The sequence below is a fragment of the Panthera pardus genome, unplaced genomic scaffold, assembly GCF_024362965.1.
Source record: "Panthera pardus isolate Hobbes unplaced genomic scaffold, ASM2436296v1 HiC_scaffold_24, whole genome shotgun sequence".
Lineage (NCBI taxonomy): Eukaryota > Metazoa > Chordata > Mammalia > Carnivora > Felidae > Panthera > Panthera pardus.
The window spans coordinates 54,651,333-54,663,842 of NW_026526810.1; the positions used below are offsets into that span (position 1 = coordinate 54,651,333).

General features: G+C 56.6%; 1 long non-coding RNA gene across 1 annotated transcript; it reads left to right on the forward strand.

The window, feature by feature from the left end:
- Window positions 1-256: 256 nt before the first annotated feature.
- LOC109263137 (uncharacterized) lies at window positions 257-3,576 on the forward strand. The gene is made up of 2 exons (XR_002078084.2): window positions 257-637; window positions 2,412-3,576. It is a non-coding gene; the product is annotated as an uncharacterized LOC109263137 (long non-coding RNA).
- Window positions 3,577-12,510: the final 8,934 nt, after the last annotated feature.

Genomic DNA, 12,510 nt, shown 5'->3' on the forward strand with positions numbered 1-12,510 from the left:
TATATTGGCTCCTCTCTTCGCCGCCTGTCACTCAGAACCCATGGTCACTCTCCCCTCCCCTCCGGGCCTCCAGCGCTACAGCCCCAGCACGGCCTGGAGGGGGCCTCCGCCCCCGCCATCCCCTGTCTCCGTCAGCCAGTCAAACATAGGTCCCCGCCCCTCAGTGGCGCTCTCAGCCCCTAGGTCCCCTAAGTCTGCGCGTGCCAAAGTGACCAGTTCTCCGCGACCAAGGGGTTACGGGTCGAGACCCCGGCGATGGGAGGAGGGGGAGGGCCTGGGGGAATGGGGCGGGAGGTGAGCGAGTGGTTCCCGGATGGTCTTGGAGGCGGAGACACTGGGGAGTCCCGGTAGGCGGTCTGTCCGCAGCCGGCGCTAGTTACCTTCAGCCTTTGAGCAGGTAAAAGAAACTTAAGCTCGCAAAGCGAAAATAGCACGGAAGGACTTGGATCTTCTTCTTCCCGGAGCTTCGGAAGTTGTAGTCTCCTCGGCCCGCAACCTGTGAGCGCCCACCCACCTCGCGTCCCCAGCGCAGGAGGGAAGCCAGCGGACGCTTTAACCTCTCAGTGACCACACTGGCCAAGGCGAGGGACTTGAGTCTAAGACTGTGGGGCTCTCAGGGGCTCCCATCCTCCACCTGGTAGGCGTCTCCCTCCCTACTTGCGGGGGGCGTGTCCAGCGCGTGCCTTCTCCCTTCTGCCCCTAGCCTGGGTTCCACTGGTGCCAGCCCCTAGACGCGTGGTCCGGGAGATGAGGGAAGGGGGCGTGGTCCCCGAGGTCTGAGAAGGGGGGGGGGCGCGTCCTCAGCTGTATGGTAATGAGAGTCTGACCCCGCCTCCAGCGCCTCACCTCACCTGGGTTCTGCTTCAATTCCACTGCCCACAGTCTCCCCCCACCCCAGCAGCCCCAAGCCCCTTCCCGCGTCCTGTCGCTCCGTTGGGGCAGGGTGGAACTCCCCCGGCTCCAGCGTTGGCTCAAGCCACTAGAGAGTCCTGGTGAGGGGCTGAGGTCGGGCTACCCGGGTCCTCTCCTCATAGGGGCAAGATGCAGAGTGGAACTGAAAGCGCGCGGACTCATTTGAGTTTCAGGCGGCTTCACCCGTCTCGCCTTCGCGGCTCCCTTGGGTGGCCCCACTTCTCCGAGCGGCGGCAGTGCAGCTGCTTTCCCGGAACCCGGCATGATCCCCGGAGGCCTTAGACCAGGGAGAGCCGCCTTCTCCCAGTCTCGGGGGTGCTGGGGATCTCTCTCTCTCTCTCTGCGACGCTGAGGGCAGCGGGGGCCCGGTGGCTTCAGCTGTCAGCCCGCCCGCACAGCTATGGCTGTAGTCTAGCGATAAGATCGGCGCGGGGGTGGGGGGGGTGGGGGAGGGGAGAGGCGGTGGGCAGGGACGCGGCGCGGGCCCGGGGGGAAGGCCGTAGGGGGGGGGGGGGAGGTACGGCAGTGGAGCACAACAGCTGCCTATGCCTCGCACGGTCTGATTTTTTTGAGTTGTGGGTGGTGTTGGAGGATTGGGGGGGAAGGATGAGAAACAAGAGGTTGGGAGCGTGGGTTGGGGGAGGGGCGAGATGAGGAGATGGGCTCCGGGGTCCCCCACGCACGGCCACCCCTCCCAGCCACCATCTGGCGCGAGCGGGTTGGCGTGGGGAACCGAGGTGGGGCGGGGGGCCGGCAGATGGGCCCAGGCTGCGCTCCAGAGTTAATGTAGGTTATGGGCAGGCGGAGTCCCCAGGCCCGAGGGAGGGGGAGCCCAGGGCTTGCCTCCCAGCGATCCTGACAAGTGGGTTCCCCACCCTCTCTCCACCCATACTCTATGATCCCTAGACCTGCCTAGGATGCCAAAGAGTGTTCCTCGCTCTCCTCTGAGCTGGCATCCATCCCTGCCTAGTTCTGTCCGCTTCCACCTCCAAATCCTAGCCTAGGAGTTCAGAAGAACTCACTCCTTTTCTGACTCTGGCACTTGTCTGACCCTCAAGAGACACATCCAGCCCTATGGGATGCATCTTGCTCAATACTGGTAGATCTGGGACACTCTCTACCCTTGTTACACATCCTGACTAATGTGCCCCAAAGCACTTTGCAAATAGTCAAGGACCAAACAGAGGTATTATTATCCTCAGGGATGCAAAATGCAAGAGATCCCAGGAACCTAGAAATCCTCTTTGAGGAGGAAAGGGTTAAATTCTCCTCCTCATCAAAAGGCATTTATGAAGCATCTATTTGCCACTTGGGCACTGTCCCAGAAGTTCACTATCCTGCTAAGATGCCACCCTTGGCCCTGAAAAGCCACCAGTGCTCCAGTCTGCTGGAGTCCCTCTTTGCCTACATTTGCTAAGCAAGAAAGGGTCCTGCTGCAGGCCCAGAACTGAAATGCAAATATCCACAGCTGGGACTCCTCTCTTTTTCTCCCACTCCAGACCAGAAGAACCCAGCATGTGTCCTGGGGGCCACCAGGAGCAGGAGGCCATGAGGCCATCAGAGGCTGCAAACCACATGGAGTTGGACCCACCTGGGTGCCTACTGCCCCTGCCCCTATGCTGATGCTTGGCATGGGTGCAAGCCTCAACTGACATAGGCTCCCCTGGACTGACTGTGGACCTTCTAAAAGTCCACTGGCCCTCATCTGGACCCGCACTGACAACGTCAGGAGCCAGAGCAGGGTTCAGTCCTGGCATCGTGCAAGGCCCACAGCCTCCCCTGCAGGGCACTTCTGCTTCTGTTACCCTCTCCTTTTGGCCGCTGCACACAGCCCCCCAGCAGGCACCACCCGCACCTGGGACTTTGAAGCGCCAAGGTTGCCTTCCAGCCATGCCCCTAAGCTGACCCCGGGTTTTCGGGGTACAACAGGGGCTGTATAGAGCCTCTGGACCCCTCCCCCACTAGGTAGCCTTGCTCGCCCCCCAGCCCCCGGAGCCAAGAGCCCAGCTCCGAGGCTTCCAGCGTCTTTTCGCCCTCCCCTTACTCCCGGTCTCCGCCGGGCAAACTGCGCCCAGGTAGGAGCACGGCTGAGGCCTGGCCACAGAGCCCACTGGGCAGGCCAGGGGCGGGGGAGAGGGCCTGGTTTGGGCGGGGCGCTTAAGCCTTGAGGGGCGCCGCTGCGGTCGCAGCAGAGAAGGGGCCACGTGCAGGGAGCCGCGGCCGGGGAGCTGCACAGAAGGCGGGGAGATTTGCAAACTGTTGCTGCCACATGGCTGCTCCTTTCGATCCATTCACATTGAAATGAGGCCGGCGCGTGCCTCATCTGCCGCAGGGCGCTGCCACGCGTCAGCCCGGCCCGCCGCGTGCCAACTGGGGCAGTGGGGCTGGCAGGGCCTGCCAGCCGTGGGGGCGCAGCCCGAGCCCTGAGGCCAGGAGGGGGGAGGGGAAGGGAACCGAGTTATCCTAGCCGCTCAGGCGCCGCAGTTTTTCGCGGACCTTGGCCCTGCAATTGGGATTGAGCCGACGAGAAAGGCCCGGGACGGACGGGTTTCGGAGGGGGGCCAGGATCGATGCCGCCGCTCCCCGCAGATGCGCCCCGGCAGCGCTACTCTCCATCTGCCGCTGCTCGCACCTGCCGGTCAATAAATCGATTTTACAATTTAATGCAGCAGCTTCCCGCCCGCCTGGGACAGATGCCGCCGCAGAACCACCTCCGCCCTCACCCCTCCCCTCGAGGGGCGCCAGCGGTTAGGGCAGGGATTCCCGCTCGGCAGGCGGTGCCCCGCGGGGCCTCCTTCACCTTTCTCAAGTCCCTACAAGGAACTGCCTGCGCAGGGTCTTTCCCGCGGAACAGAGTGGGTTTCCCATAGGACAGGCCTGAGGCTGATGGAGGAGAAAAGATGATGACATAGCGGTGGCCTTGAGGACTCATTTGGGGCTTCATGGGGGAACAGGATGCAGTGGCTGATGATAAGATGTGAGAGCCCCTGTAAGGAGAAAGGGGTAGGACCTGGGGCGTGGACTTCGAGAGACACCGAGTCCTGAAGCCTCTCCATGATAGCGATGCGGAGAGGGCTGAGCTGGAATGGGGGCCTCTCCCCAGCGCGCGCTCTGGCTGAGTCTGGTGAATAAGCATAACATGGACCTGGTTTTTGGCACTTCTCAACCATGTGATCTTGGGGCTTGTAATTTATTTTAATTTAATTTGATTTAATTTAATTTTTTAATGTTTATTTTATTTTTGAGAGGGAGGGAGGGGGAGAGAGGGAGAGAGAGAGAGAGCCGGGGAGGGACAGAGAGAAAGGCAGACACAGAATCCGAAGCAGGCTCCAGGCTCTGAGCTGCCAGCACAGAGCCAGACATCGGGCTCGAACCCACGAACTGCTAGATCATGACCTGAGCTGAAGTTGGCTGCTTTACCAACTCAGACACCCAGGCACCCCTTATTTTTTAATGTTTATTTATTTATTTTTGAGAGAGAGATAGAGACAAAGAGAGAGAAAATGAGTGTGAACAGGGAAAGGTCAGAGACGGAGAGAAAATCCTAAGCAGGCTCCACAGTCAGCACAGAGCCTGATGTGGGGCTCGAACTCAACAAACATGAGATCATGACCTGAGCTGAAATCGAGAGTCCAATGCTTAACTGATTAAGCCACCCAGGGGACCTATTTTTATTTTATTTTTTAAGAAGTATTTTTAAATGTTATTTTTAAGTAATCTCTACATCCAACATGTGCTCAAACTCACAATGCCAAGATCAGGAGTCACATGCTCTACTGACTGAGCCAGCCAGGTGCCTCTCTTGGGGCTTGTAATTTAACTCTGACTCAAGCCCCTCAGTTTTCTGTGCAATGGGGATAATAATAATAGCGACTAGGGAGAGTGACTGAGGGACTATATCTGATTACACATTTGCAGGGCTCAATAAACATTAGTTGCCTTTCCCTCAGGTGACATCCTGACAGCCAAGGGCAGACTTGGAGTAGAAGGGAGATCCTTGACATCAAATGAGGTCCAGGAGGAAGGGAAGAAAAAGGGATAGCTGGAGGCAAATAGTCATAAGGGATGAGGCAAGAAAGCAAAGGGCAGAAAAAAAAGCAAGGAAAGCCAGGTGGGGCATGGAAAGGAGGTGGACCTAGTAGAAAACCTTGACTGTAAGAGTCTTTTGTGGGAAGAGGATATGATAAGGTTCTTGGCTGGAGGGAGAAGACTGAAGCTTGAAGAATGGGTTTGGAGAAGAGATGAAGGTGGGAAGAACCAACTGCCCATGGCCTTGACCTTCCAGAGATATTTCTCCTGCTAGGGCCAAGTGTGGGTCTTAAGATGGCAGCCCTCCTTCATAGTGGTGTTTTAAAGCAGAGGTGTGTAGGAGGAAGGAGAAGTCAACTTCTGAATTGCCCTGGTCATTGAGGCTCCTGGCAACTCGGGGGACTCAGCCCTCCCCACATCACCGAGAGGGCTGGGTGGTCCAAAGACTGGGCTGGACTGTCTACTGGATGGTGGCTCATGACTGATGACCCAACGTTTCAAAGAATGGATGTCTGAATGGGTAAGACCATTGAGCATGAGGCAGAGTGCCTGCTCTGGCTCCTCGTGAGACCAGGAGGGCCTCCCACCTTCAATCTCCTTGGTTCCCAGGAGCCCAAGGTCTGAGGCTAGCCCCACACTCTGTCTCCTTTGCCTTCTTGGAAGACCAGGGCCTCTGGCACCTGGAGCTGGAGTTATTGGTGTGGACAGGGCCCTCTCCTTCTAGGAGAACATTTTAGCATGCAGAGACAATGGGCTCAAGAGAGGAGAAGCTGAGGCCCCCTGACCTGAGAAGCCCCTCTTAATTGTATAAGAAGGAAGCTCTCCCGAGGCCTCCTGTGTGCTGATCAAGAGAAAAGGAGAGAAAGGAGGAGCAGGGTGGAAACCTCCTAGCTGAAAGCAAGGGTCCTCACTGGTGGCGATCCAGCAGCTGCCCCAGCTTCATTTGCCAAACCCAGGGGATGCCTGGAAAGCTAGGGTCAGGAGCCATGCAGCGGGTATTTCCAGACACAGAGGAGTCCGGGGTTTATGGTAGCCTCCACGGCAACTTTCCCAGAGCCCCTGGCTTCCCCTTCCCTTGCTCCTTCCTGTCCCCACCCTAGTGAATGAACAGGGAGGCTCAGGGCAAAAGAGGGAAGGCTCAGAGAGGCCTCTGCATGGGGACCCTCAGGCTGCAGGCCAAGCCCCAGCCTACCCTTGACTCCTGCCCGTATCCCTCAGGGTGCGGAGGACCCTGACAGGTGGTTTACGGGCTAGAGAGCAGAGGGTACAGGGCAAAGACACTGCTAAGCATGATGGGACTGAGAGAGAACCTTCTGCCAATTTGTGCTGAAGGATGGAGGGAGTGGGGGCAGAGCCTGAAAGCAAAGGTTCATCTGGGCCCTAGATCTTGGACTGGCTTCCCTAGCTGAGGTTTTTCTTTCCTGGAAGAAGCCTCCTCATGCACTCGCACTCGTCCTCTCTCCTCTGGCTGGCCTGTCTCCACTGTGCTCTCCTCTTGCCCCTCCCCAGCATACAGATCACTTATCTCTGAAACCTCTCTTCTCTGTAAACTTTGATAGGTGGGAAGCTCTCCCAAGCCCCACTCTCCCACTCGGCCCACACTCCCCTCTTCCGGCTTTGGCATTCCATTACCATCCAGGCTCAGTGTTGTCCCTGACCCCTTGGTGTCCCCAGGTCCTTGTGTGATCTTCACCTTCTTCCACCGAGCAACAATTCATCTCCTGGAAGGAACTCTGACCTCTCATTTCTCCACACAGCCTCTGATCTCTGATCCCAGCTGCTACTCAGGACTTGAAGCAAGCAAGAGATAGGGTACAGGCAGCCCTAGGAACCTGGGAGTGGGGGCTACTCAGACAGCCTCACTGGAGGGAAGGGTCAGGCCTGAACCAGGAAGTGCTGTGTTTCAAATACTCCCATGGAGAGAGAAAGACATCAGGGACAGGTGCCAACTCCGAACAGCTGCCTGAGCAGGCAGGGCATGGCTCCCTGGAGAAGGCTGAGGAGGAATCTGACTGCCATGGTCAAGTAGGTGATGGGTCTTTAGCAAAGGATGGTGACTGGCTGTCTCCTTCTCCTCCCATGGTCAGAATGAGAGGAAATGGGCTTCAATTATGGCAGGAAGGACTTAGGTTAGACATATGGGAGAACTTCCTATGACAGTGTCTACACTATGTATCCCAGTTATTCATCCAGGTTGAACTCTCCCCTGGAGTTGATGAGAATTGCATGTTGATGCTTGCTAATAAGTAACTTGCCTTGCCTGTGATTAGCAAAGAATCTCCAGCCCATAGAATTCTTGTGTTCAGACTGTCCCCAGGGAGGAAGTCCAGAGAGGCCTGGGAGGCACCAGGACCAGAGCATCCTCTCACCCCCAAGAAGTTTTTTGGACAATCTTAGGCCACTGTGAGCCAATGCCACTTTGCCTCTCCTGCCCCCAGCCTTCTGGCCACCACTCTCGAAAAACAAGCCTTATGGAGCTGTCCAGCCACAGGAATTTTGCAGCAAAGGGGCTGGCTGGATTTAAGGTCTGGGACCTCACAGAGAATTTCTAGAGCAATGATGAATACTCAGGGTCTCCAACACCAGGGGTTTCAGTAACAGCCTCAGTTAACTCTATACATTTAGAAATAGGCTTTGACTCTCTATTGTACCCACTCACCCTTGTCTCCTGAGTCCTGCTTGAGCAGCATGAATACTCCTGTCATTGGAGCCATTCTGCCACCAAGATCCCTGTGTTGCCTTATGGCCAACTCCCCCCCCCCCCCCCGCCTCTTGCTTCCCCTCCTCTCCCAGGTGGCTTCATCACTACCACCATTACCATAGCCCTTCTCCAGGTAAAGAGGAAGCTAGGGAAACCCAGGACAAATCATCAAACTGCCATCAAAAGAAGAGAATGCAGCGGTGCCCAGGTGGCTTAGTCGGTTAAAGTGTCCGACGCTTGATCTTGGCTCAGGTCTTGATCTCAGGGTTTGTGAGTTCAAGTCCCATGTTGGGCTCCATGCTGGGTGTGGAGCATACTTAAAAATAAAATAAAAAAGAAGAAAGAAGAGGATGCAGGCAAAGATGTGTGCACCCATCTTTGGTGCACTGCATCTCTGGATGCAGCCAGAAAGATGTCTGGCTTTCTCAGGGCCACACGTGGATGTGAGTTTGGGTCCATCAGTCAGCTGGTTTTGGATGAGGTCTACCATGTGCCTAGCACTAGGCTAAGGGCAGTGATGCCAAGAGGAACATGGGAGGTGGAGATGATATCAAGGCCCATGAAAAGAAATGTGATGACCTTTGGAACCAGGATTCAGAGAGGGAACGGGGCTTCAGGGGTGAAGCGTGGCTTTGTGGGAGAGGAGGATTGCACTGGGGGTGGATGGAAAAAAAAAGAGTGGATCTTAGAGAAAGAGGGGGCATTCCCAGCAGGGAGAATGGAGAGAGGAAAAGTATCAGGGTGGAAATGAAGTAGGTAGAGCGGGAAGAGATTTCACCTGTGGAGGGTGGGACATGAGGTTAGATAGTTAGGGTATGGAAACCTAGCAGACAAATTTAGACTTGACTGAGGGGCACTAGGGAACCTGTGGGTTCTTGAGCAGAGGAGCCACCTGGCAGTGGCATGCAAGGTGGTCTAGAGCAGGGAGGTACGAAGGGAAGGTTAGAGGCAGCTAGGAGACTATCTGCACCTCTGGCTGGTAGTCAGGTGTGCACTGATGCCTGGGTCCTGCCCCTGAGGTGGCTGGATACCTGAGAATGCCAGACCCCTGATGACCTGCTGGGATAGACCCCACACTTTTCTTACCAGCATCTGCTTTCTCCTCACAGCCCTCACTTTCCATCCAGATAGAGCCCTGCAAACATGACCAGTATCAGGGCTCCCCAGCTCCGGTACTGAGGGTGGGGGCCACTCTGGCCATGCCACTTTCCCTGAAAGTCCTTCCCCCTTCCTCCTTTTTCTCTCAGAGCCTTGAGGCTCTGCCCAGACTTGCCTGGAAGAGGAGAAAGGGTTGGATCAGGCCTGGGTTCATCCAACCTCCGGCCTGGATCCCACGAAGGAAATCCATAGGTGTCTCAAGAGGCTCAGGGTGAGGTGAGCTCTCAAGGACATCTAGACCAACCCCATATTCTGTAGCCAAGAGGTTGAGTGTCTCCAGGGATAGGATCCTCGCCCCCTCCCAGGCTGATCCTGCTCTTTAGATAGTTCTAGTTATAGAAAGTACATCCACTTATTGACCCAAAAGTCCTGCTGTGGTCATTGTGAGCTGGTGGTGTGGGAGGACTCTGGGCTGGGCCTCCCTGAGGAGGAAAGGCACTGCCACAGGGAGAGTCCACCAGTCTCTTGGATCTGGGGTGGCTCTGCTGTGTCCTGTGAGCCCCCTGCTGCGCCTGCTTGGCGCCCTGGGCTGGAGCAGTTTAAGCGTGAGAAGCCCCGGTCAGTTCCCAGCTCGGCCCAGGGGTGGGGCAGCCAGGGTGAGGCCAGCCCTGGTCAGCCCTTCTCAGCCTCACCGGAGAGGCCAGGCTCAGGTCAGCTTGTCGCAAGGGCCGTCCCTCCCCAGGCTGAGATCATCGCCCTCCGGCCTCCATGGCAGCCCCCACCCCCAGCTGAGCTCACTGCCCTGGCCCGCTGGGGGACATTGTTGTCCCCGGGCCCCTCCCCCGAGCTCAATGAGCTGTTTGTTGGCATGTCCGGCGCGGGCAAGGGGAGGGCGGGCACAGGGCGCCCGCACACAATGGGGATTCCGTCCATTCTGAGGTGGCTGCGGGAACCAGGCTGGCTTTGTCCCTGGGACCCTCATTCCCACCATTTAGCGGAGCCGGAACTCCAGGCGGAAGGCCCCGTATAAGAACAACAATGTCGTCACCCTGTCTGTGGGGGAGGGTGCTGCAGGCCAGGGCTCCTGGGACCCAGAGGATCCACCGTCTGGGGCAGCCTGAGGGGCACTTGGGACAGGCCTTAGGGCTGAGGCTGTGCCTCAGATCTGAGGGAGGCTGAGGCAGATGGGTACTCCCCTACTTGCCTTGCCATTCCATCTGCAGCCTGTGGCAAGCATGGAAAGGGGCTCCCTGGCACCTCCAGCCATGCTCAGCTCCTCCATGTGCAAAGGTGAGCCCTAAGGTGCAGAAGGTACTAATGCATCCTGTAAGCCCTATTGTGTGGTGTGCCATGGAGGGGCTGAGTTAGGGGCAGCCTGACCTGCAGGCCTTTGTGCATCCAACTTGGCCCAAAGGCCTTTGCTCAAAGCTGGGCTCGGGCCCATTTCTGGGCCACTCGCCTGGTTAGCCTGCCCCTTCGGAAGTGGCGCTGGCTGCTCAGACAACAAGTGTTTATTTTGTAGTTGCGGGGGGGGCGGGTGGACAGGACGTCATGGCGTTTCCCTCCTGCCTAGTTCTGCAGTGGTTCTCACAGTCTGGGCACTGGTGACATCACCAGCCTTTCCTCCTCAGCCCTGGCCTCCTTGCCTCCCTGCCTCCCCCTCCCACCCTACCCCATGCATGGTCTGGCCAAGCTATACAGTTCTGAAGCTCCTGCTTCCGGTGCAGGCACTTCTGAGCAAGTCCCCATGAAGCGTGTGAGTAGCCAGGAAGTATCAGACCATCCCCTTGTCACTGCCCTTGGCATTCAGGCTGAGCCTAGAGATAGCCCCTCTGTGTTCACCCTCACTGGAATGGTCGGTGTCCCACCCGGGCACGCGCCTAGTGCGATGCTGGCCCTTTAAGGGTCTTGGGAAGCCAGAACAACAGGAAATCCAAACGGCCTCATTAGGCAGCTCGGAGCTCAGCACAGTAATTAGTGCCCTGAAAACAAAACAAGGAAAAGCAGGTGGTGGTGCCCCCCCTCAATCTCGGCTGCCCCCGGCATGGCCTGTTAGTACCCAGAGCTAGGCAGCTGGGATTGGAGCCCCTCCCTTCTAAGCCCCCTCACCCCAAGCTCCTGAAGCCTGCTGCCCACTGCCCAGGCCAAGGGTCAGAGCCTAAGCTTCTGGGGAGCAGGCAGTGGCTTCTCAGCTAACTGTTTCCCCTGGGGAGATGGAAGCCCCAGGGGCAGGTGGGGCTTCCCCTTTCTAGCAGCCAGGTGGCCACTTGTCCATAGCATCCTCCACCTGTTTGGAAAACGCTGTGGTGGGGGCTGGGAGCTGGGTTGGGCTCCTCCATCGGGAAAGGGGAGACCCCTGGGAATCCCGGGCCAAGAAGGCCCCCTTAGGAGAAGGGAAAAGCCTGTTCTGTGGTCCTGCCTCTCAGCATCTCTGGTGATTCTCCAGGTGGGCAAGACCACTTGGGCAGAGGGGATGGTAACCCACAGTCCCTCTGGACAGACCCTGGGAACTTCCAAGCCCCCTTAGTTGGTAAAAACCTGGCCAGGAGCACAAAGGGACCTAGTGAGTTCTCTTGAGCCAGGCTGCACGCCCTGGCTCATTTTATCCCTTCCCCACCCTATCTGATACAATGGAGCCTCACACTGTCCCTGACCCCTGAGATATCTCCCTTTATTTGTACAGCTAGGGGAAGGACATACTATGCTCCTTTTCAGGAACAGATATTCACTCAACAAACATTTATGAAGTAGTTGCTATACTCCCTACACTATACTGATAGGGTGTTCCTAAGCCAGTTTCAGAGAACTCATTGTGATAGCTCATTACAGCCCTTCCTTATGTCCCTCCTTCTCTCTCTCTCTCTCTTTTAGTTTTTTTTAATGTTTATTTAGTTTAGAGAGAGACAGAGAGAGACAGAGAGAGACAGAGTGCAAGTGGGGAAGGGGCAGAGAGAGAGGGAGACACAGAATCGGAAGCAGGCTCCAGGCTCCGAGCTGTCAGCACAGGGCCCGATGCGGGGCTCAAACTCACAAACCATGAGATCATGACCCGAGCCGAAGTTGGATGCTTAACCAACTGAGCCACTCAGGTGCCCCAGTCCCTCTCTTTTTTTAAAGTAATTTCTGAGCCCAGCATGGAGCTTGAACTCACAACTCTGAGATCAGGAGTTACATTCTTGGGGCCCCTGGGTGACTCAGTGGGTTAAGTGTCTGTTTCGGCTCAGGTCATGATCTCACAGTTTGAGTGAGTTTGAGCCCCACATTGGGCTCTCTGCTGTCAGTGCAGATCCTGCTTTCAGGTCCTCTGTCTCCCTCTCTCTGCCTCTCCTCCCGCTCATTCTTTCTCTCTCCCCCTCTCTCTCTCTCCCTCTCTCTCTCTCTCTCTCTCTCTCTCTCTGTCTCAAAAATAAACATTAAAAAAAAAGTTTCTGCTTAAGAAAAAAGAGTCACATGCTCTGTTGACTGAGCCAGCCAGTCACCCCAGTTCTTCCTTGTCTTAAGAAGGGCCTTTGAGAGGAGGGACTGTGCCTCTCTCCAGGTGTATCTCCCCATAGACCTAGCACTTGGGTGATTGGTACATGTTTATGAACAATCAAAAATGAACCAGGAATGGTCTCTCACTTCAAAGGGTTTACCATGTAAGCCCAGTATTTGGCAGGGCACAACAGCAGTGCCCTGGCAAGGCCCCCAGCCCTTGTTGATAATTACAGCTCCTGTGCTCACAGCCCAGACCGCCAGGAGAGCCCTAGGCTTTGTGCAGAGCAAGGGCT